This window comes from Cervus canadensis, chromosome 7, assembly GCF_019320065.1.
Source record: "Cervus canadensis isolate Bull #8, Minnesota chromosome 7, ASM1932006v1, whole genome shotgun sequence".
NCBI lineage: Eukaryota > Metazoa > Chordata > Mammalia > Artiodactyla > Cervidae > Cervus > Cervus canadensis.
Window position 1 is genome coordinate 90,771,554 of NC_057392.1, and position 20,570 is coordinate 90,792,123.

A 20,570-nucleotide genomic window follows, 5' to 3' on the forward strand; every position below is an offset into this window, starting at 1 on the left:
TTTTTTTTTAGAATTTAATTTTTATTTCTCTCTAAACATGCAAAGAAAAGTGTTCTTCCCATGGCAGTTTTTGGTTACCTGGGTAGAGGAGACAGCTGTTTAGAGAAAAGAGACTCTCATTTTTCTGCCTAGCCTGAATCTTGAAGGGACAATATTCCTCTTCCTGGTTGTTGGACAGGAGCCTGTTTTTGTTGCTGGATATATAAACATATTGTCACTGTAAACTGTAAGCGATAAGATTTGTGGAAAACATATTCTCAGGGGTTACGTGGGGCAAACAATAGGTGGACGCCTAGGGGAAGTGGCCTAAGGTAAGGGTAGCCGCGTTGAGCAAGTTAAAATACAGGATGCCTAGTTAAATTTGAAGTTTAAATAAAAAATGTAAGTCCCAAATACCGCATGGAATATCCCTCCCAAGGTAGAATCATGTGAGGACAGGAAATGGTCACTGGACAAGGATTTACCAACCAAAAGAGTAAACAATTGATAACTTAGGCCACCCTAACCTCAGAAAATAGCATGGAACAAAATTCCCCCTCGGGGGTCTGAAAAAACTCAACTGGCAAACAGAAGGAGTAACACTCTCAGGAGCCTGCCTTGGAATTAGCCTGAGCAGCTTGACAGGGCATCCAGGAAAGACCAAAGTGGGACAGAAAAGGAATCAGGGGGCGGTGTGTCTGTCGTACCAGCCTGCGACTTGTCTAGGTTATCTTAGGACCAACGTCTGTGCTTGGGAGTCTCGCCTGGTTCTGGGCTCTTGTATCTTCCCTTTTCGGTCCTCAGGGGCTTTCCTCTTACTAGTCACGTTTCCTTTTGAAAATCCTAGCTTTTGTCTCTGAATAATTAACACATAGATCTTTGGTCCTTTTCAGCCTCATTTGGTCATGATGTATTATCTTTTTATATCATTAGATTTCATTTGCTGGCATTCTGTTGGAGACGTTTGTGTCTAGGGAAGTTGGTCTGTAGGACATCAGTCTGTAGTTTTCTTTTCTTATTCATGTCTTTGTCTGGTTTGGGTATTCAGGTAGTACTGGCTGTATAAAATGAATTAAGAAGTGCCCACTCCTATTTTCTGGGATACGTTGTGTAAAATTGGTCTTATTTTTTTTTCTTTAGAGTTTGGTAGAATTCACCAGTTCAATTCCTGGGTTGGGACGATCCTTTGGAGAAGGGATAGGCTACCCACTCCAGTATTCTTGGACTTCCCTGGTGGCGCATATGGTAAAGAATCTGCCTGCAATTCAGGACACCTGCGTTCTGTCCCTGGACGATCCCCTGGAGGAGGGCATGGCAACCCACTCCAGTATTCTCACCTGGAGAATCCCCATGGACAGAGGAGCCTGGTGGGCTACAGTCCATGGGGTCGCACAGATTCTGACACGACTGGGCGACTAAGCGCCAACAACAGCGCTGAAGGCCCGTTCAGTGTCCCTAAGTCACAGGAAGCTTATACTGTGTTACAGAGAGACTGCACGTGTTAGGTAAGCTTCATTCAGACATAAGGCACAGTGCTATTGGTCGTGAGTTCGGTGTTAATGAAGCAGGTGTCTTTAAATAAATAGACTGTCTTCCAATGAAGACAAACATGGGGACTTCCTGGGTGGTACAGTGGATGGGAATTCGCCTACCAGTGCAGGGGACGTGGGTTCACTCCGTGGTCTCGGAAAGCTCCACGTGCCATGGAGTAATGGGGCCCACAGGCCACAACTACTGAGCCTGTGTACTGAGACTGCTGAAGCGTGTGCGCCTGGATCCTGAGCTCTGCACGGGGAGAGGCTACTGCAGCAAGGGGCCCAAGCACCACAGGTAAAGCTCACCGCGCCTGGAGGAAGCCCGTGTGCCGCAGCGAGGACCCAGCACAGCCAAAGGTAAAGTAAGTTAATTGTTTACAAAATGAAGACAAACATGAAAGTACATGCTGTGTTGATCAGCTGACAGATTACTATGACAAGAGACTCATAGGAACCTCACATGGTGCTTCCTTTAGATGTATTGGTTCAGTGTTAACCAATTCAATGTTTACGGTGGTTTTATCAAGTAAGTGTATTACATTTTGCTTACCCATTTTTTAGTTGATGGCTTTTGGTTATCTCTACTTTTGGGCATCATGAATAATGCTACTGTGAATATTTATGAACAGGTTTTTGTGCCTCTATATTCTTTCTGATTTTTCAGTCTACTTGTTCTGTTGATTACTTACTGAGATAGAAATGTTGAAGATTCCAACGTAACTGTGGATTTGTCTATATTTCATTTCAGTTCTCTGTTTTACTTCATGTATTTTGAAGTTCTGTGTAAAGTTCATACATATTTAGAATTGTTATAGCTTCTTGGTTAATTAACCTTTTTAGTGTTATGTACAGTAAGTCCCCTACATATGAATAAGTTCCACTCTAAAAGCACTTTCATAAGTCCAACAGAATTAGCCTAGATACCTAACATGATTGGCTGTATAGTACTGTATTGTAATAGGTTGATAATACTTTTCACACGAATACTACATAAAAGCAAACAAACACAAAAAATAAGGAAAACATTTTCCGTTTTACAGTGCAGTACTTTGAAAAGTACAGTGGTACAAGACAGCAGCTTGCACACAAGGGCTGGCATCAAGTGAGCAGGCTAGAAGAGTTACTGACGAGGAGGGGAGGAGGCAGGGGACGGCAGAACTGAAGGGTCGTCAGCGACAGGAGGCAGACGGCGGGCTGCACTTTGACTCACGCCTGCCATTGATGGCACAGGCTCTGCTTCCTTGCTGGATTCAAATCTCCCCACCCCCTGGGAGAATTGTGGTGCTGGAGAACAATTTTGAGAATCCCTTGGACTACAAGGAGATCAAACCAGTCAATCCTAAAGGAAATCAACTTTGAATATTCACTGGAAACGACTGATGCTGAAGCTGAAGCTCCAATACTTTGGACACCTGATGTGAAGACCAGCTAACTGGAAAAGACTCTGATGATGGGAAGGATTGAAGGCAGAAGGAGAAGAGGGCAGTAGAGGATGAGATGGTTGGATAACGTCACCACCTCAATGGACATGAGTCTGAGCAAGCTCTGGGAGTTGGTGAAGGACAGGGAAGCCTGGCATGCTGCAGTCCACGGGGTCACAAAGAGTCAGACATGACTTAGTGACCGAACAACAAAAAACCACCACTACCCTATGGAAAAAGAGAATCCAGTGATACCTGGCGAGTAGCTCTTTTTTTCTTGTCGTAGATGACATGGTGACACTGGACTACATTCTGAGCGGCTGCTGCAGCCTTTGTGAACCATTCTGTGCTCAAGTTCTGTGCCTCAAGAGCTGACAGGGCCTCCTCGGACAAGGAGAACCCCCTTGCCATTTTCTGCCGTGTTCTGCTTCATGAATCAGTCTGGTTCCTCAGTTACGTCTTCGTCCTCTTGTCTCTCTCCATCTTTCCTCTGCACCTCCAATTCCATCTTTCCTTTTGCTCTCTCCATTATTTTCACTTTTGTTTCCATCATTATAGATTGGTGCTTCTTAGCAGTATCAGCTATTAATACATCAGTGCTGCTTTTATGCTTACTTCCAGACATCCTGGGCATCTGTTTTTTTAAAAAAAAAACACATGCAGAGGTATTTTACAAATCTTACAAAAATACATGAACATGAGAACATGTGGTTTATACCCTTCCAGGGCCTTGGAAGAAGCCATGCATGGAAGGTCCTGAAGTTTAAGTTTCATTAGCTTCATGGTCGGCTGCTTCTGCCTTTGACTGCATTATTTTAGAATAAAAATAATAATGGAGCTAGTGGAAAAGAATTTTTTTTTACTTTAAATCTCAAATATTCTGCATTCAAGCATCTTCAACTCTGGATTAAAAAAGTGTATCACCAACCTAAAAACCTATAATTTTTTGAGTTACTTAATATTGTGTATCATGTTAGGATCATTCGGTTCATGGTTCCAAGTTATTAACATGGGCAATTCCATTAAGTGAATTCTCTACAGCTTCACAATTTGTCTTTAAAATCTTATGCCAGGAAATACATGCAGGTGTTGAAATTTCACTGGCCTGGAAGACATTAAGGGCTAGTATGAATGAAAGTGTTCATTTGTGTTTAGTCCACAGTTAAGTAAGGTAAGTGATGGACTTAACTTTTCTAAAGAATGTGTTCTTGTCAGACTCTCTTTTATCCCCTTTCACTGTAGAGGCTTCTGCCTTCATCAGCCAACTTATTTCCTAGCTCCGGGTTCTGCCTTTACCAGACTGGTTCCTCCACATCTGATGGAGACTTGGGATAGGAGAAGGAGGGTAAGGAAGAGATAAGGGAGATGCAAGCAGAGTATGAAAGTGCAAGTGTAAATTTCCTGAGCTCTTACCATGTGATGGGCACCACGCTAAGACTATCATGTAAGACTTCTGCACAGATTAATCTACCAGAGGCAGGCATTACTACAATTTTAAATCACAAAAGAGAAAGCAAAATAATTCAGTAACTTTCCCAGGTAAAACCAAAACCTACATATTTTCATCCCAGAGCCAAGTCACATTCAAAGAAACAAAACATTCTGTGTCTTTTCTTGGTAGCTCCTTTGAAAAATGTAGAGTCTAAACATAGAGTTTCTGGAACTCTTGCTTTTTCAATGATCCAGCAGATGTTGGCAATTTGATCTCTGGTTCCTCTGCCTTTTCTAAAACCAGCTTGAACATCTGGAAGTTCACAGTTCACGTATTGCTGAAGCCCGGCTTGGAGGATTTTGAGCATTACTTTACTAGCGTGTGAGATGAGTGCAATTGTGCGGTAGTTTGAGCATTCTTTGGGATTGCCTTTCTTTGGGATTGGAATGAAAACTGACCTTTTCCAGTCCTGTGGCCACTGCTGAGTTTTCCAAATTTGCTGGCATATTGAGGGCAGCACCGTCACAGCATCATCTTTCAGGATTTGAAATAGCTCAACTGGAATTCCATCACCTCCACTAGCTTTGTTCATAGTGATGCTTTCTAAGGCCCACTTGACTTCACATTTCAGGATGTCTGGCTCTAGGTGAGTGATCACACCATCGTGACTATCTGGATTGTGGAGATCTTTTTTGTACAGTTCTTCTATGTATTCTTGCCACCTTTTCATAATATCTTCTGCTTCTGTTAGGTCCATACCATTTCTGTCCTTTATCAAGCCCATCTTTGCATGAAATGTTCCCTTGGTATCTCTAATTTTCTTGAAGACATCTCTAGTCTTTCCCATTCTGTTGTTTTCCTCTATTTCTTTGCATTGATCACTGAGGAAGGCTTTTTCTCTTTCCTTGCTATTCTTTGGAACTCTGCATTCAAATGGGAATATCTTCCCTTTTCTCCTTTGCTTTTCACTTCTCTTCTTTTCACAGCCATTTGTAAGGCCTCCTCAGACAACCATTTTGCCTTTTTGCATTTCTTTTCCATGGGGATGGTCTTAATCCCTGTTTCCTATACAATGTCATGAACCTCCATTCATAGTTCATCAGGCACTCTGTCTATCAGATCTAGTACCTTATTTCTCACTTCCACTGTATAATCATAAGGGATTTGATTTAGGTCATACCTGAATGGTCTAGTAGTTTTCCCTACTTTCTTCAATTTAAGTCTGAATTCGGCAATAAGGAGCTCATGCTCTGAGCCAGAGTCAGTTCCCGGTCTTGTTTTTGCTGACTGTATAGGGCTTCTCCATCTTTGGCTGCAGAGAATATAATCAGTCTGATTTTGGTGTTGACCATCTGGTGATGTCCATGTGTAGAGTCTTCTCCTGTGTTGTTGGAAGAGGGTGTTTGCTATAACAAGTGCGTTCCCTTGGCAAAACTCTATTAGCCTTTGCCCTGCTTCATTCCTTACTCCAAGGCCAAATTTGCCTGTTACTTCAGGTATTTCCTGACTTCCTACTTTTGCATTCCAGTCCCCTATAATGAAAAGGACATCTTTTTTGGGTGTTAGTTCTAGAAGGTCTTGTAGGTCTTCATAGAACCATTCAACTGCAGCTTCTTCAGCGTTACTGGTTGGGGCATGGGCTTGGATTACTGTAATATTGAATAGTTTGCCTTGAAAACGAACAGAGATCATTCTGTCATTTTTGAGATTGCATCCAAGTACTGCATTTCAGACTCTTTTGTTGACCATGATGGCTATTCCATTTCTTTTAAGGGGTTCCTGCCCACAGTAGTAGATATAATGGTCATCTGAGTTAAATTTACCCATTCCAGTCCACTTTAGTTTGCTGATTCCTAAAATGTCAACATTCACTCTTGCCATCTCCTGTTGACCACTTCCAATTTGCCTTGATTCATGGACCTAACATTCCAGGCTCCTATGCAATATTGCTCTTTACAGCACTGAACCTTGCTTCTATCACCAGTCCCATCCACAACTGGGTATTGTTTTTGCTTTGGCTCCATCTCTTTATTCTTTCTGGAGTTATTTCTCCATTGATCTCCAGTAGCATATTGGGCAGCTACTGACCTGGGGAGTTCCTCTTTCAGTATCCTATCTTTTTGCCTTCTCATACTGTTCATGGGGTTCTCAAGGCAAGAATACTGAAGTGGTTTGCCATTCCCTTCTCCGGTGGACCACATTCTGTCAGACCTCTCCACCATGACCCGTCCGTCTTGGGTGGCCCCACACAGCGTGGCTTCGTTTCATTGAGTTAGACAAGGCTGTGGTCCTGTGATCAGATTGGCTAGTTTTCTGTGGTTATGGTTCCAGTGTGTCTGCCCTCTGATGCCCTCTCGCAACAACCTACCATCTTACTCTGGACGTGGGGTACCTCCTCACGGCTGCCCCTCCTGACCGTGAATGTGGAGTAGCTCCTCTCGGCCCGCCTGCCCAGGGGCAGCCACCACTTCCTGGACGTGGGGTTGCGCCTTTCGGCCGCTGCCCCTGACCTCGAGCTCGTCTCTGCTGCACTTCTTGTGGTCTGTTGCAGCCGCTGCACTTTTGCTTTATTGACTATACCAAAGCCTTTGACTGTGGATCATAATAAACTGTGGAAAATTCTGGAGGAGATGGGAATACCAGACCATCTGACCTGTCTCTTGAGAAACCTGTATGCAGGTCAGGAAGCAACAGTTAGAACTGGACAAGGAACAACAGACTGGTTCCAAATAGGAAAAGGAGTACATCAAGGCTGTATATTGTCACCCTGCTTATTAAACTTACATGCAGAGTACATCATGAGAAACGCTGGGCTGGAAGAAACACAAGCTGGAATCAAGATTGCCGGGAGAAATATCAATAACCTCAGATATGCAGACGACACCACCCTTATGGCAGAGAGTGAAGAGGAACTAAAGAGCCTCTTGATGAAAGTGAAAGAGGAGAATGAAAAAGTTGGCTTAAAGCTTAACATTCAGAAAACTAAGATCATGGCATCTGGTCCCATCACTTCATGGCAGATAGATGGGGAAACAGTGGAATCAGTGTCAGACTTTATTTTTGGGGCTCCAAAATCACTGCAGATGGTCCTTGCAGCCGTGAAATTAAAAGACGCTTACTCCTTGGAAGGAAAGTTATGACCAACCTAGATGGCATATTAAAAAGCAGAGACATTACTTTGCCAACAAAGGTCCATCTAGTCAAGGCTATGGTTTTTCCAGTGGTCATGTATGGATGTGAGAGTTGAACTGTGAAGAAAGCTGAGCACAGAAGAATTGATGCTTTTGAACTGTGGTGTTGGAGAAGACGCTTGAGAGTCCCTTGGACTGCAAGGAGATCCAGCCAGTCCATCCTAAAGGAGATCAGTCCTGGGTGTTCATTGGAAGGACTGATGCTGAAGCTGAAACTACAATACTTTGGCCACCTCATGCAAAGAGTTGACTCATTGGAAAAGACCCTGATGCTGGGAGGGATTGGGGGCAGGAGGAGAAGAGGATGACAGAAGATGAGATGGCTGGATGGCATCACCGACTCGATGGACATGGGTTTGGGTGGACTCCGGGAGCTGGTTATGGACAGGGAGCCCTGCGTGCTGCGATTCATGGGGTCACAGAGAGTCGGACACGACTGAGCGACTGAACTGAACTGAAACAGAGTTTGTTTCTATTCTTAATGACGTCCATTGGTCCCTCCTACTTTCTGATTCCCATTTGATTTTAAAATCCGGCTCAAACTTTCTCAAGCTGAAGGGGTTCTGTTGCGGCTCCTGTACCTTAGCATGTCTCCTTCCAGGAGTGGCTGGATCCACACCCTTAGTGATGCCATCAGATCTGTGTGTTTGCCTCTCTTCTCCACTTGAACTGGTTTCCTCTGTGTGGTAGCTTTGTTCTATGGGCAATTTTCCCAACACTGTTGAGGAAATTGCCTTCAGGCTTTCGCAATCCCTACAAGTAGAAATCCTGGAATAAAAGAGATCCTTCTCTCTCCCACTGTCCACCTGTCAAGTCATGGAAAGGCCAGTGTCCTAAAGGATTAAGGACTCTGGTCAGGTAGGAGCATAGGGAGGTAGGGACGGTCATGGGAGCACTCAGTCCTTCCAGGATCACATGGAGTGAGAGTCGTAGTGCCCCACAAGGACAGAAGTGAGAATACCAATCAGGTGAGATCAGCCAGCGTCCGTGACCTCCTGAAATGCTCTGCTCTGCTCTCTCCGGCTGCCAACCCGGAAGTCCCTCTCATTCATGCTCTTCAGAAACCACCATCTCTCCTCCCGGTCGCTCTGCATCGGTCCACCCAGAACTCTCAACAGAGAACATATCTGTTTGCTATTCGCCTCTTCCGTGCCCTCCTCCTAATTTAGAAGAGCATGCCAATCGTTACAGACTTCAAAGGTGGTGCTGGTGGTAAAGACCTCGCCTGCCAATTCGGGAGACATTAGAGAATCGGGTTCAGTCCCTGGGTGGGGAAGATTCCCTGGAAGAGGGCATGACAACCCATTCCCGTATTCTTGCCTGGGGACTCGCATGGACAGAGGCACCTGACAGGCTACGGTCCATAGGGTCTCAGAGAGTCAGACACGACTGAAGTGAGTTAGCACATGTGCACACGCCAATCATTACATTTTAATGAGGTTTTTTTCACTAATGCACTGTCCCCCAATGATATTTGGATTTAAAGTCTAAGCAAGTCATTCAAGTTTTTATTCCCAGCTTAAATTAATTTGAACATAGACAAAAAGGAGGGAGGCCCCTCCTTGAAACACATGAAATTCCAGCAGATGTCCACTTTTCCCTCGGCAAACCATTGTCAGTCAGAGCCACTGATGTCAGGCCCTTCCACTGATCACACACCAGATCATCCAGGTAGGAAACCAGAATCTGACTGCAGCCTGTGCACAGAGAATTCCTTCCACAAACGGTCATGGGGTTTCTTTTAGGCCTGGGACACAGAGGTAGCCACTCTCCTCAAGGGGATTTACTAGGACTCAGGATGACCTCACCTTCTCTGGTTACCCCAACCAAATAGTTGGCCTGATCACATTTCATCCAATGTCGCCATATTTGAGCAGCTTCTTAAATATCCTTGCCTGATTCTTTTTTTTCTAATCTTTCCTCTCCCCGTCTTAACAAAAACACTTTATAACCCCTCACCTGAATCATGTTTGACCACTTAATGCCTCTTCTTTTATCTGCAAAGTAAATCTTTTGGAGGAGGGCTGCCTACAGCAGTGAAAGAGGGGAGGATGACATGGGCAGGATGATGGAGCAGCATCCCAGATGCTACAAACAGCGGGAGTAAATGGAACACAACATTTCTTTCCCAGCACTGGCTGGAGGAGGCTATTATTAAATCGACTAAGAATTCACGCCCAGAGCAGCAGCCGTGAGATCTCTGCTGCTGGGCCAGCCTTTGGACTTTAAATACATTCTGCCCACAGGTGGCCCAGTGTTTCCTCCAAATCATTCCTTGTCAACAAATGAGCTCACCCCTCACCCTCCCACTTTCCACCCCAAAGTGCTGCAAGTTCTACCGCTACCCTGCAAGCAAAACAAAAGTGTGGTTTTTCTAGCAGAAGGAAATCTATTATATATTCCTTTATTTCTTCCACACTCTTCAGGTTGGATTGGCATTGATTCATGTAGCAAACTTATTCCTCGGGGGAAAGACTTTTCTAACACGGGAACACTAAACAACACACACATCACCGGAGTTCATTTTCTTCATTCTGTTGGTGACATCGGCCCCTGTGGACTTGTAATCAATGGAAGTTGCTGTGAAACACTTGGCTATAAAACACTGCCCTCCCTTTCTGTCTTCCTCAGGGAAGTGTTTCTCTGTCAACCAATACCCTTGTCCCTGGGGTCCCAAGGACAGCTTAGGCTGTGTTTCCAGAAAAATTCAGGCCTGCTCAGGGACCCCTGGAACACTGTGGACGAATAAGAGGAGCCCGTTTGTAGGTCCTCTTGCCTGAGGGGTCCAAGAACCTGAGAGGAAACTTCTAAAGGAAGGATTGGTGAGTGCACGGATGTGAGTCGGGTGACGGAGTACCGTGAAGGGTGCGGGGCTCACAGTGCCCTCTGGATTGCTCGTCCCAGTGCCCCCCACACTTCGCTTTCCCCGGTACCCCACACCCAAGTCTCTGGCTAGAGGTGGGAAGTTGAAATATAAAAGGAAGGGAGAGACAGTGTGGTCCCGTCACTCAGGATGGCTGGCCTCTAGCTCTCTCTGCATTCCCTGCCTGACCAGGCCCCACCTCACTCACATGACTATGCAGTCCTCTTAATTATAAGCATGCTTGGCCCCGGTGACTGAGGAGCCCACCGATGTCTATTCCCCCTTTAGAGGGAAGCCTCCTTCTCCCCTGAGGAGTGACGCTTCTGCCACATCCTGTCTACTGTCTACTATACACAGTGGGCTGTCACCCCAGGACCTTTGGGTAAGATCCCCGTGTCCGGCAAACTCTCGATGTCTCTGTCCCTGTCTCCAGGCTTTTTGTTTGGTCCCAAGGGTGGGCGACTACAAGACCTGTGGGCCTGTGGGCCGCGATACAACAGAAGTGAAGTGAAGTGAAAAGTCGCTCAGTTGTGTCCGCCTCTTACTATATAGTGATCCCATGGAATTCTCCAGGCCAGAACACTGGAGTGAGTAGCCATTTCCCTCTCCACAGGATCTTCCCGACCCAGGAATCGGACCGGGGTCTCCTGCGTTGCAGGCAGATTCTTTACCAACTGAGCTATCTGGGAAGCCCCAATACAACGGAGGTATTTCACTAAAACCTTGGAAAGCTTTGAGAGCAAAAAATTCACAGCCTTGTGGCCCACCTTACAGAGAGCAACGCAAATGGGGAGCGGTGTAATCTCCCCGCTTCAACGGGGACGTTGCCGTTTAGAGCAGAAGGGAGCCAAGGCCATCAGGCGTAGCCCGGGGCTACCTGGGTGGAGAAGGTGAGGAGGACGTCGCAGGGAGCAAAGCCATGGAGACAGGCCATGATTATGCCCCACTGAGGCAGCCGTGATCCTGCACCATTTGGGAATAATTTGGTGGGGAGAGGCGAATAGGAAGGATGTGTACCTATCGTTCCTGGAGTTCTGTGATTAGAGGCTGAATCAACAAAGAATGACTTTATTACTAATTCCGTTACCCTATTTTCCCCCTTGTTTGGGGTGGGGAAATGAGATTGACAGTTATGATAAAAATGCATTTGTTTCCCTCAAAGATAATTTTGACTCTCAGTTACTTCATTTTCTAGGTCCTAAATGAGCTGACATTTGGGATCGGTCTGGTTTTTTTTATTGGTCCTGTAATGTACACTATTTCCAAGAGGCCCCTAGATGTGTGGGAAGTCAAGGTGGGTTCAGAGATTATAATATTGGTTTCAAATAACAAGTATACTTGCAGTGGGGAAAAAGAGAGTGGCCAGATCTTCAGTCACGCTTCTACTGGGTGTCCCTTTTTTAAGACGGCAATTTGGATTCCTGCAATTATTTGCATTTTTGTTGCTAATTGCTCCTACCATTGGTGCAGCCAACCACTTTGGGGTGCAATTACCCCCTCGTGGGAGCAATTACAGATGAAAACACTTCTGCACGTGCAGCTCATTGTGACAAAACAAAAGCCTGCTGGGGAGGACAATCGGGCTCATCAAATCATAGCCCCTGCTTCACACGTGCCGAGGAGGTGGAGCAGCGGGACAGGGCACCCACACCTACTCTGGGGGCTGTGAGCGAGAGCATTCGTTCCACTATTTGCTAACGCATTTGGGGAGGGTTGGATTGTAGACTTATTTAATTAGAAAAGAACAACTTGGCTCAGCTACCCATTGGCCTTTTGCTAAAGGGGTTCTAGATACCAAATCAAGCCAAAGACCCCGCTAACTAAACACCCAGACTCTCAGATAATGCCAGATTCTGATGGATTTTTTTTTTTTTTTTTACAAAGAACACTGACATTTCCATCCCACTGAATTATAAAATACACCCAAGTTTCCCTCCCCTTGTCTCTATGAGACACACCAACATAACTGCTTCAGTTTAGGATTGAAAGTGATGGTTTAACGAGCTGACAAATGAGGTCTGATTACCAGGAGTAGCAGCTCTGAATGGCAAAATGTATCAAGCATTCTACTCAGACCATCCTAGGTTTCCAGGCAGCCCACATAACAGACAATTGTCATATCTCATTGCCTGATGCAAATTTTAGATTAGAAACGAAAAATGGGGATGTATCTAAGTCCACCATCAGTCTGTATCCCAACTTCTGTCATATTTATAAACATACATGGATCCCACTGTACCCTCAGCTGTTTTTTTCCATGGGAAGCAGTTAAGCACACAGGCTCTAGAGACAGACTGCCTCACTTTTCTCCTCTGTAAAATGAGGACAATAATAGCTCCTGTCTCATAAGGTTAGGACAGTAACTAAAAGGGCTGATTCATGAGAACGCAGTGACTAGCACTCCATACCTGTTAGCCGTTTTTATCATTACCTATGATATATATATATTTTTTTACCTATGATATTTTATTGCAATTCCTGATTTCTAGATCTGTCTCTTCTCTGAGTTTTTAAGAAAAATTATCCAAAATTTAAGATAACCATCTGGCCTTTCAAATAACACTCAAGTATTCTCTCATACGCAGGCCTAAGGTGGAAGTAACTTTGTCTGACATATTACTTTCTATTATTAAGAGTTAGAGGCCAGGTTCAGGAGAGTTAGATGTTAATTTGTAGAAGACTGATACATTGCAAATGATTTGTGTCTTAGTAGGAAAGAAAGTGAAGTTGCTTAGTGTCCAACTCTTTGGACCCCATGGACTGTAGCCTACCAGGTTCCTCCATCCATGGGGTTTTCCAGGCAAGAATACTGGAGTGGGTTGCCATTTCCTTCTCCAGTATCTTAGTAAAGAGGTAAACTGTTTCTTTCCAATCAAAAAATAAACCCACAAGGGTATGGGTTTAAGAGATACCAACTACTATGTATAAAATAGATAAACAACAAGGATATATTGTGCAGAAAAGGGAATCCAGCCATTATTTTATAATAACTTTAGATGGAATATAAGCTATAAAAATAGTTACTATGCAGTACACCTGAAGCTAATATAATATCATAAATCAGCTATCAGTTCAGTTCAGTTCAGTTCAGTCGCTCAGTCGTGTCCGACTCTTTGTGACCCCATGAACCGCAGCACGCCAGGCCTCCCTGTCCATCACCAGCTCCCGGAGTTTACTCAAACTCATGCCCATCGAGTCGGTGATGCCATCCAGCCATCTCATCCTCTGTCGCCCCCTTCTCCTCCTGCCCCCAATCCCTCCCAGCATCAGGGTCTTTTCCAATGAGTCAACTCTTCCTTCACATGAGGTGGCCAAAGTATTGGAGTTTCAGCTTCAGCATCAGTCCTTCCAATGAACACCCAGGACTGATCTCCTTTAGGATGGACTGGCTGGATCTCCTTGCAGTCCAAGGGACTCTCAAGAGTCTTCTCCAAGACCATAGTTCAAAAGCATCAACTATACTTCGATATAAATAAACAATAATAAATAAATCCAAAAGTTAAGGCTTTTAGGCTCCTGTAGGACAGAAACCAGTTTTGTACTGAGCTTTGCTATCTTATTCCAGCATTTTGTTTTTTTCTCATTGACCAAATTTAGCAGTTTTTCCTGTTCTCTTCTGAACCGGTTTTGCTGTTTTGTCAAACTCATATGATTAATGGCTTAAATCTTTGATACATGTTCACTATACATTTTTCTGAGATCATGTTTTTACTTTTTAATATATTGAATGAAGGATTCTTTAAATTGCATAGTGCTGTACAATTTTTAAAAGTTTCACACACGTGATTTCATATAATCCCGTAATAATTCTTTTTCCCCCTAATCCTGTGGTTCGCCTAGCCCTTTTCCTCTCCCCACTGATAACCACTTGTTTGTTCTTTATATCTGGTCGTCTGTTTTTTAATTTTATTTACTAATGTGTTTTATCTTTCAGACGCCGCCTATAAGTGATGGTATGCAGTATTTGTCTTTCTCTGTGTGATTTATTTCACTTAGCAAAACACCCGCCAGGTCCATCCAGTGTTGCAAATGGTAACATTTCATTCTTTTTCGTGGCTGAGTGGTATTCCATTATATATACAGATACAGCACATCTTCTTTATCCATTCATCTGTTTATGGATGCTTAGGTTGCTTCCATGTCTTGTCTATTGTAACATGTATCTTTTCAAAGTAGATCATGTATTTACCTTTAAAAAAAAAGTATTCTTTGCCAAAAACCAGAAGCTCCTTACGGACGGCCATCCGAGAGTTCTTCTCCGTTTCTCAAGCTTTAATGTTCGTCAGCTGGGAATTCTGTAGGTCTGGGGATGGGGACCCTGAAATTTAGAATTTCTAGCAGGCGTTGTTGATCTTATTCCTGAACGCAAGGCCTGGACTTGGAAAATGTTAGTGTGTGAACATCCACCTCTGTCAGCAAATGACGAGTCCTGCTCTTTATGGCACCACGCTCCCATATCTGTCCTTTATTTGCACAAGTTATACACAGTAATGCAGAGGATCTAATTTTGGTAGGGATGCAATTAGCAAAGCTTGCTTATCACAGTGACTCGGTTAAATGAGAGGTTAGTGAGAGAGTGAGGGAAAATGGAAGAGGGTTCGTCAACAACTGGAAAACACAGTTATTTTGGATGTTAAACCTAAGGCACCTATGGTGGTGCTGGGCTTCCATCCCTATGGAGGCACTGCCACAGGACCCTCAGAGAGACGGTAACACCTGCAGCATTGCCCAGCTCGTTCCCGCAGGGCATCTGAATTCCCCCTTGGGCAGCCCTGGGCTTCAGAGATGTGAATCGTGGTGGCTGTACCAACACGGCCGGGACTGCTGACCTAGGGAGCGGACATGGTATCCTGCTCCTGCTGTCTTCAGGTCTCCCACCTTCACATGCTGTCGTGTATGTGTAGTTATGGGCAATAAGCTCTCTGCTATTAGAAAACATAAAATAATCAAGTGCCTCCTATGTGGATTTAGGGAGAATTCTGGATGCCAGACCACCTTACCTGCCTCCTGAGAAATCTGTATGCAGGTCAAGAAGCAACAGTTAGAACGGGACACAGAACAATGGACTGATTCAAAACTGGGAAAGGAGTACATCAGGGGTGTATATTGTCACTTTGCTTTTTTAACTTACATGCATAGTACATCATGTGAAATGCTGGGCTGGAGGAAGCACAAGCTGGAATCAAGATTGAAGGGAGAAATATCAATAACCTCAGATATGCAGATGGCACCACCCTGATGACAGAAAGTGAAGAGGAAATAAAGAGCCTCTTGATGAAGATGAAAGAGGAGAGAGTGAAAAAGCTAGCTTAAATCTCAACATTCAAAAAACTAAGATCATGGCATCTGGTCCCATCACTTCATGGCAAATAGATGGGGAAACAGTGGTAACAGTAAGAGACTTTATTTTCTTGGGCTTCAAAATCACTGCAGATGGTGATTGCAGCCATGAAATTAATTGCTCTTTGGAAGAAAAGCTATGACCAACCTAGATAGCATATTAAAAAATGGAGACATTACTTTCCAACAAAGGTCCACCCAACAAAGCCATGGTTTTTCCAGTGGTCATGTATGGATGTGAGAGTTGGACTATAAAGAAAGCTGAGTGCAGGAGAATTGATGCTTTTGAACTGTGGTGTTGGAGAAGACTCTTAAGAGTCCCTTAGGGACTGCAAAGAGATCCATCCAGTCCGTCCTAAAGGAGATCAGTCCTGAATATTCATTGGAAGGACTGATGCTGAAGCTGAAACTCCAATACTTTGGCCACCTGATGCAAAGAGTTGACTCATTTGAAAAGACCCTGATGCTGGGAGGGATTGGGGGCAGAAGGAGAAGGGGACGACAGAGGATGAGATGGTTGGATGGCATCACTGACTCAATGGACATGAGTTTGAGCAGGCTCTGGGAGGTTGTAAAGGACAGAGAAGCCTGGCGTGCTGCAGTCCACGGGGCCAAAAAGAGTCGGACATGACTGAGCGACTCAACAACAGCTGAATGTCTACATTCATGTTCTCAACCCTGGAGGCCCATCAGAATTGGGAACTTGAATAAAAACATTCCTGTGCCTGGTCTCCCCTCCAGAGAGCCTGTTGTAATCAATCTGGGGTGGGACTTGAACACGAGTATTTTTAATATCACACTGCTTCTTAAGGGGAAATAATAGCCACATCAGCTGCCCTATCTTTGAGGCAACTGGGAAATTGTTGACTATCGACTCCTTTACTCATCTCAGCAGCACTAAGGCCAAGTATCTCTAGTCATGTTAAGAGCATTGCAAGATTTCCAAGAAAGTGGTCTTACTTCTTTCTGCTTCATAATGTGAATGTGTTAAAACTGCTTTTGAGAAGAAGCACTAGATACTACAAAAGGTAACATGAAATATAGGTGGCTTGTGAAGCCTGGTCGTTAAGGTATGACCTCCCCAAGCACCTGGAAAAAAAAGATGTTTCATTTGAGTCTGAATCAAATTAAATCCACAGTTAATGGATACAATCAAGCAACCAAGAAATTGTGAATATGTTATTATGAAGTTTTCATTGGTATTTTTATAAAATACTGTTACTATTGAAAGAAAACATGTCTAAAACTAAATTACTAAGAAATAAAGTCCCACATTTCTGCACCCTTGCTCACTCCCCATTACTGCTTCTCATCCTTTACCTGGAACCTGACTGCTGGCTTAGACAGGAATGAAGGTGAATTCATGAATAGGATGTCTTTGGACCACGCCCATCCTTACCCAGAAACGTTCTTCCAGAGGCCAAACAATTGGGAAGGCACAGATGAGGCAAGAGGTATTTTGAAAGATAAGATCTAACCCTATAGAGAATGTCATTAAACACCAACCAAAGTGTCAGATACAGGGACCTGTTTTTACCGATTAGAAGGAGGAGGAGGAAAAGAAATAGAAAAACAGCTAAAATGCAGAAGACGAATGCAAACAAGCCATGAGAAATTAATAGTGGACGTCATGTGTTGGTACTGAGTGCCAGGTACTTTATATATGCTGTTTTATGTAATTCTCAAAAAAGCCTAATGAGGTGGGTCATTATCTCCGTCTTTCAGTGAAGGTCTCTTTTATGTAAAGGTGGCTGAATCAGGATCTTTCCCCTGTTAGCCAACTTTAAATCATTTCCAAATTCGATGTCAGGAAGGGGAGGGCACACCAGAGGCCTGAGACTGGTTGCTACTTGGGGGGATGAAGAGGACCCTGAGCATCTCGAGGGGAGTGGAGTCCCAAGAGGGAAGGAGACTAGAACCCCGACTAGGCCATGGAAAACCAACAGACCAGGAGCACCCACAGTGGACAGTAAGGAAGAGTGAGCATTTTTATTCATTCATTTGCTGATACATTTGTTCATTTATCCACTCAACAGCCACTTGCATAGGTTACTATGGGCCAGACACTGTTCTAAGGGTTTTATAACTATCAGCTCACTTAATACACAAAACAGCATTCTGCAGCACATGCTAATATTACCCCCATTTTACAGATGAGGAAATTGAAACAAAGCTAAATAACTTCCCAAAATACTGTATTAAGCCATTGATTAGGAGTTTTATTTTTACAGCAGTGAGCCTGCCTTGATTAATACAGTGTCACCACGTAGATATTTTCTATTCAGACTTCAAGGGCTAATTTTGTGAAGAAGTTTACAAAGCCCAGAGTTGTGACTTCAAAGACATTGAAAAGGAAGTTCAAAAGACATCTCACATTTTGATGTGGCTCAGTTCAAAAGACTGCTGACAAGGATGAGTTTATTTGGATGATGTGGGGGGATTAATACATTGACTACTAATGATCTTTTTGAAAGTATCTATACAATCTTATCTACAAAATCCCTTGTGAAATGCACTGTCTTTTAAAGAAAATGAGTAAGTTCATCTCTCAGATCCAGGTGGCTGCATGTTCTCGTCCGTTAAATGAACGTTAGGGATGGATAAGCTTGGAAGTACCTTCCAGCAACATTAAGCACCAGTGTTCAATTTCCCATGTTGAGGCCGTCTCAAGATGTGAAATTTAACTTAAAGTGGGAGTAACTGTTTTTCATAAACAGTTCGCAAACTCAAGGCTGAATTTAAGCCTCTGATCCCCAGTCTTCATTCTGAGCCAGGAGCAGAGGCATAAAAAGTCTCTGTTAGAATGTGAGCTTTTACAGACATCAACTAATATAAAAGGACAATAACTGCACTTTAATTTGGCCCTCATTTTTTAAATCACACAGTGTATGATTCTATGATAAATAAAGTGATGAGTGGAGCACTTTCCCTGGATGCTTGCGTACAGTACTGCCACATGCTGGAAGGGTTTCTATGAGAAAGCAGGCCGGCAGAGACATGTGACCTCCTCGCCCTTCCGTCATTTTCTGCTCCCTTTTGTTCTCTGTCCTTTCAGTTCCTCCTCATTACAGCCTCTGGCTCTCTCATTTTGTGGTTCCATCATTTGACATTGAGTTCACCTTTCCTTTTGACAGGACCCGCTGCTTTATATTTTCCTTTTTCCAACTCTGCAAAGATAAAAATCTCATTTCTCAATGAAAACTGAGACTTGGATACAAAGCATACTCAGGAATTGGCTTAATTGGCAAAGAAAAAAGAAAATTATTGAAAGAGCCAGATAACTGATCCCTGCCAAACCCAGTGTTAAATCTAGCATAGCTATTATCTTTTTTTCAAACCCAGTACTTAACCAAAATCACTGCTTTTGGAAGGTTTTGTGAAACTTAATCAAACACTGCCATGGGGTATGTGAATGAGGGCTTTTAGAATGAGAATTAGCCGGCATTGTCACTGGCCTGAACCTAAACCAGACTGGACCAACCTCAGGTGTAACTAGAAGCTAAAACCCAAGTAGAGGAACACTTTAAAGTTCCATTCCATGGAGGGCCAAAGCAGCAACCACCATTCCTTTTACTAGGTGACTTAGTAGTCTCTAAAAATAAACAGATTTGTGAACTTGAGTTTTGCCCTTCAGTTCAGTTCAGTTCAGTCGCTCAGTCGAGTGTGACTCTTTGTGACCCCATGGACTGCAGCACGCCAGGCTTCCCTGTCCATCACCAACTCCCAGAGCTTGCTCAAACTCATGTCCTTTGAGTCAGTGATGTCATCCATCCATCTTGTCCTCTGTCGTCCCCTTCTCCTGCCCTCAATCTTTCCCAGCATCAGGGTCTTTCCCAATGAGTCAGTTTTTCCCATCAGGTGGCCAAAGTATTGGAGTTTCAGCTTCAGTGTCAGTCCTTCCAGTGAATATTCAGGGTTGATTTCCTTTAGGATTGACTAGTTTGATCTCCTTGCAGTCCAAGGGACTCTCAAGAGTCTTCTCCAACACCACAGTTCAAAAGCATCAATTCTTTGGCACTCAGCTTTCTTTATGGTCCAACTCAAGTGGGTTTTTACTTATGCCACAAACTACAGTTATGTTGTCATATTCAGGTCCATGTGCCTGATGCAGAGTGAGGCCAAACAAACCTAAATATCAAAGATTGGAACAGAGAAAGTTTTATTGCAGGGCCTAGCAAGGAGAATGGGTGACTTGTGCCCAAGAGAAGCCTAAATTGCCCAAGCGTTTCAGTAAAGCATTTTTAAAGGCCAGATGTTAGAGGAGCATCCTTGGGGTTTATGATCAGCTCATGTATAAAATTCTCTGATTGGTTGATGTTGAGGTAACAGGGCAGTCAATTCTTAGAGACCCGTAGTTTGAGGCGGGGGGGTGGGGTGGGTGGCTAGTTATGATCACCAAATAGTTAATGTCTTCCTTTGGTGGTGGTTTTAGCATCTGAAAAACTCAGGAAATGTGTATCAGATACTATTCTCTAGGTTCTTCAGAGATAAGCTATAGCAGAGGCTATGAGGAAGGGGGTCTGTCCCAGGAAGTCCCCATAGGGTTTGCTCGGTTATGGTTAGATACCAAATCCTCTCTCTCCCCAACCCTGCCTTCGCACCCCTTTTCTCTCTGTCCTTCCTCCTTCCTCTTTAGCTCTCCCTCCCCACTTCTCTCTTCTTTACCTTTGATTAGGGGAGGAGGTGGGCAGGAACATCCTCTAAGGCACAGCCCTTCTACAATTTCTCCCTTAAGGGGTCTAATTATCTCATGAATTCAGCTTCTAATCTCTGCCTATGATTTCTACTTTCTGTCTCTAGTTCTATCCT